This window comes from Formica exsecta, unplaced genomic scaffold, assembly GCF_003651465.1.
Source record: "Formica exsecta isolate Colony F162 unplaced genomic scaffold, ASM365146v1 scaffold83, whole genome shotgun sequence".
Classification (NCBI taxonomy): Eukaryota; Metazoa; Arthropoda; class Insecta; order Hymenoptera; family Formicidae; genus Formica; species Formica exsecta.
Window position 1 is genome coordinate 2,384,377 of NW_021853600.1, and position 5,643 is coordinate 2,390,019.

The 5,643-nt window shown below is 33.2% G+C and overlaps 1 long non-coding RNA gene across 1 annotated transcript; it reads right to left on the minus strand.

Annotated features, from left to right (window-relative positions):
- Positions 1-1,640: 1,640 nt before the first annotated feature.
- On the minus strand, positions 1,641-4,414 carry LOC115244710. Its single transcript, XR_003885415.1, has 3 exons — positions 3,577-4,414; positions 3,095-3,196; positions 1,641-1,707 (listed from the first exon to the last, which is right to left on the minus strand). It is a non-coding gene; the product is annotated as an uncharacterized LOC115244710 (long non-coding RNA).
- Between the last annotated feature and the right edge of the window lie 1,229 nt (positions 4,415-5,643).

Genomic DNA, 5,643 nt, shown 5'->3' on the forward strand with positions numbered 1-5,643 from the left:
GCGCCTTTCGCTATAAAAATACTCTTATACAAAATAGTGTTATTTCAATTTGTTGTGATTGCAGAGAAGTTAGTGAGGTAGCAAAAATAACAATGACAGAGACAAAAAACAGTAAAGGTTCGAGATTCTCTGTGAGAACAGCTAAACATTCAGAATAAAGTTTGACAAGGAGACCAGCTGACGTGCCTACTTTTTAATGTCGCTTTGAAAAAAGTGATAAGATCCCTGATGTCCAACAATAACTTAAGGAAAATTGACAGAAAAGAATTGGTTTCACTAATTCGTTTTATACCCAAGAATACCATAACTTATTATTTTATTATGGGCAAATTATGTAGAAATAATTTTACAGATCCACTATGGTAAAATTCAATAAATTACTATTCACATTATAAATTAATGTAATTATTGTAGTAAAGAGATAATCTTTTTTTAGGCGACCTGGTTGCAATTTGACGTAAATATAACATTAACATACTTGTTCAATCTTTACAACAATATCGTTTAAAATACAAGATGAAAGAATATGTCAGTAAGCCAAAGGAAAAGCAGTTTTTAGAAGAGCTACTAACAATTGTGACGCAGTATTTTCAACCACGCAAACATACTGGGCAGGGAAACCATCTTTTATAAGTCAGTACAAAATGCAATAGATTATAATAGAATACAATGTAAATTGATAATAAGTTCCTACCCATGATTAAATAAACTATTTATATTAATAAAGCAAAAACAGCTGGCATTGAATCACCATTAAAGGAAAAGCAGTTTTTGGAAGAGCTACTAACAATTGTGACGCAGTATTTTCAACCACGCAAACATACTGGGCAGAGAAACTATCTTTTATAAGTCAGTATAGATAGTAGCATATGCCGATGACATAGATACAGTGGCAAGATCCAGAAAGGCAATATAAGAAACATTCCTCTTATTCTAGAACAGGCAAGCAGGAACATAGAACTGACTATCAATCAGTCAAAGATTAAATAAAAGAAAGCGTTTCCGAAAACAACACTATCGCTGTCTCATTGTCAGTCGTATCTTTAACGGTATTGACTTTAAATGTGTGAGGCATTCATCAATTCATCATTATATAAATTTGATAAAATTCAGTTCAATTGTATACATTTTTATACAGTTTGAAATATTTGTTATTATCAACATTCAAAACATCAAGAAAAATGAGTGTAAAATGCTCAATCTGCCTGCAATTCTACACATCATCTGACACAGTCTACAATATTAGATGTGGACATATTTTCCATCAAGAGTGCTTAAGACATTGGCTTCAGCAGTAAATTTTTGATAAAAAATTCTATCTTTTCCTAATTCTAATTCTTCTTTCCATGTCTGTAATACAGGGTTTGAGGGTTTGAGGGTTTTATATATATGTATATATGAGTATATATATATGTATATATGAGTGGAATTATACCTCATAACTCCACTCATGAAAGCATGTAGAGAAAGTCATCCATTCACAGTAGAGTACCTTATTTTAAAGCATGCTAATTTTAAAAAAAGAACAACAAATAATCACACCTCTTTATCATTAGCACGCGCTGGTAAACATCATGTAGTATGGATTTGCAAATTTTTTTTCGTTTTGATATACTTTTAAGTTGTAGTTTTTTTATCTTGAGCGTTCTTGACGAAGTGTCCCCAAGCAGGTATCGCGTGTGAATGCTTGGATTGCAAATCTTTACACTATGACAAAACGAAAACAATTAAGACACAATTTCAATTCTTTTGTAGTAGAATGTCTTGCTTTGGCAGATTATTTCAAAAAACGAGGACATTTTGTAATAATATGCTGTTCTTTACAAAAAAGACAGTTTGTCATATTAGTCGCAAAAAAAGAAACCAACGCGCTTGATTTCAAGGTTTGAATGGGAGATTTCGCGACCTTTTCATCCGATTTGACCGAGGTAATCAACGAGCTAGATATTGATGCAAAAACTTTACAATATTCTTGAAATTTAATTAGTTGATCGTATTTATTTTTAAATTATATTTAAATTTAAGTGTTTAAGATGTCTCTAATAATAATTGATCGTTATGCGCAATCGTTAAGTATGTATACGGTATTTTGCTGTTCCAGTACGGGAACCGCAAATTTTAGACATCAGCGATACCAGTGATATATTACGGTCATTGCATCCGTAAAACTCTGATACATTGTCATTTCTCGCCAGAAAGTACAATCGGTCAAAGATATATTTGCACGGGAGATTCGGCTGAAGGAAGTGTATAAATTCTCTTTTGTCAAGAAAAAACAATTTCTATACTGCCTTTCAATATTCGCGACACAAAGCTCGAAAACAAATATATTCAAGAGACGTATTTCGATACGTGAAATAATGTAGTTAATTCCGCAAGCTAACACGACTAAGAAACGAGAACAAATAATTTTGACCCGAGCAGCCCTGTATATGTATCAGAACGTTCTTGTATGAAAAAGTATAAATACGTTTCCGATCGCGAGCTACGCGCGAGACCGTCAACGGCAACAAATAAACGTATGGCTCAACAAATCGAAAATTTTGGAATTTGCTTCCAAATACAATGGAATAAGCGTTACCAAAATATAGAGTCAATATTCTACTTTTATTAATGCAAAATAGTAGTAATATTACGAATAGCAATGCAAAAACAAAATAAGCAATAAACAGCGGACTAAATGTGCGCCAGTAAAGGCAGCATCGAGTAAGTTTAACTGATAAATTATAATTCACAATTAATAGAAATGTCTGCGTAAAATATGCATATTGATTTATTATAAACGCTATTGATAATGTTAATAAGATTTGCAATTGGTGCGAACCAAATGTTGCATCCAGCGAAAACTATCGACACGAAAATCAAACTATATAAAAAGCATAAAAAGAAGCAAAAAAAGTAATGTCTACCAACGAAAGGTCGGTAGTAAATCTTACTAACATTATTGAAAAATCGAATTTTATTTAATAATCCGGCTTGAAGGGCTAATGAAAAGAAGGGTGTTAATCAATTTTCCTTCGAAGCGATACAATGAAAATATAAAAAAAGGACCGTAAATATTTGATTAAATTGCGACTCATCACACGATACATACCTCCTAATTCATCTGGTGCAAGTCTTGCCAGTGTTGTAACATGATCAAACTTCTATCAAGCAAGGCAAAGCACATCAAGCAAGGCAAGGCACGTCAAGCAAACTAAATAGATATATAACTAGTAAATATATAAATATATAAATAGTAAATCAGATGCGTTTAAATAGAATTTTTTATCAAAAACTTATTGGTGAAGCCAATGTTTTAAACACTAATGATGAAATTGTACAAAAATAAACAAGAGTCGATAGATTTAGAATATAAAGAGCTTTGATGTAAAACATTTGTCCTGACATTAAAATATATTCTTTTAACAGTATGTAATTCATTTTATATATAGGTGCCCTATTATTATACTACAATATTTATTTATCTTTTATTATATTGCAAAGTGTGTGAGCTCTGGTGTTAACCAGCGATTGTACGCAATTTTTTATGAAAGTACGATTGTTTGATAATTTAAATTCAACGGCTGAGTTTACCTTGTCAGCAGACTTGATGGTGAAGCGGTCAAGACTCTTAAATCAGAACTCCAGAGAAGTGCGCAATGTCCACAAAGTATATTTTAATAAAGTCAAAAAATTATAAAAATAAATGTTCAAAACACGCGACGAAATTTTAATGGTACCGTAGCCACGATTCGCACGGATGGAGATCAAGCTTTCAGCATGATAACGATACGTTCAAGAACTAGACAAGCGTTTGAAAGAAAAATTAGCAGTCACCGTCGCGATTTCATACACTATTGAGAGCGCACGCACCGAATGCATCGTACTCGCACAATAGAAAATCCACGATTAAAAACTGCTCACGTGCATTTTGATATCGAGCGGGTATCAATTATAATATTACTTAGCGCACCGCGAAATCAAGACTGTTTCCTAGCCGAGTATCAACCGCGATATGAGAACGCCGAATTCTAACTTCGGCACGACGATTCCCAAAAAAAGGGCTGCGCAAATACCAATAATGGTACGACAACACGTCGAGCACGTGATTGATACGTGCGAGCGCGAACGGTAACGATACATGGTAAACACGAAGTCGTGCGACGGCTATATTATATTAATATTAATATGATGTCGATGAATTTTTCCCTGCTGTTATAAAGTGGAAAAAATGTTTGTTACGTTTACATTTTATTACATGTATAATAAGAAAAATATTTTGAAGACATAATGCTTGAGAAGAATGGTGGAATTTAATTGATACCATAAGCCTATCTTCTCAGGTAGATATTTGAATTTTTAGTCGCGCCACCCTTGTTGCCAAAAGAAAGGCACAATCATTGGCCTTACAAATAAAACCTTTCTACTTTCGCATCCTATGTGAATTTCTCGAAAAATATGAATGATAGTTAATTGATATATATATTTTAAAAAAATTATTTATGATTTTTTATATAAACATTATACAATATAAGATAAATCGTAGAAAATTTTTGCATAAATGTTTTCATTATATTCATTATCATTATCTTGTTTAATTAATTGTGTTTTTTATCAAAGACAATATAGAATAATTATTTTAATAATACAATGCTTGAATCTTTTCAATCGGAATTTTTTATTCTAAACCAAATTTTTTTTAATCGATAAGACTAAATAAATTTAAATATAGCAAAAAAGGTTTATAAAAGAATATTTACATGTTATTATGTCATTGTTGATGTAATAAAATTTTAATATTAGTAATAAGCAGGTACAAAATATTCCCTTCCATTCTCATCATATAATGCTAGGTTAAAAGGATTAATAACAATCGATGCGGCTAAGAATTTTTCATTCCGCCCATATAATCGCGGATATGCAGAGCGGTAATTCCGGTTGTTTGAGGTAGCAAAGGGAGAGTAGGTGCGTTCGTGACACGCCAACTAACCATTATGCAGATTTTCAACGATTAGATATATCGGACGTTTTGCCGACGAACCGAATGTAACGTGCTTTTGTGAAAGGAATGAACGGGACGAAAGGCGAAATTCTCTCCTCTCGTCCACCTTTCATCCCGCCTTAATTCGTTATCTTGACTAACGACCTTTTCTCCGTTCCTCCTTCTCTCGGAAGTGCGGGGAAAAAAAAAAAGAGTGAAACGGAAAGCGGGCAGAAAACGGATTTTCCACCGTTGCCAAGGCACGAGGAAAGGCGAAGCATCGCACGTTGAATAAGTTCGCCGGATTTCTGAGGGTCAAAGGAGAGTTGCTTAAGAGGCTGTTCAGGGCAACTATGTACACACGCAATGACACGGGTCGTTGTTCCGCAAACGCGTTGATGAGAATTTTTTCCTCTTAGTCCCTAGTGGTACGCTCTGCAACGATTTCGATAAAGAGAGATAAAAAAATAAAGAATCGAGTAAACCCTTATTTGAACTTAATTCAAAGATATAAAAATTCCTTATTAATTTACCTTTTGATTGCAATGTAAAAATCAAAATATGTTTTTGTATATATATATATATATCTTCGTGACGAAGGCTTGTAATCGCGCGGGCATAAACACAACTGAGACAATGCAAGGGCTACTGACACTTTCGATCATGTCCATCCTTCGCAA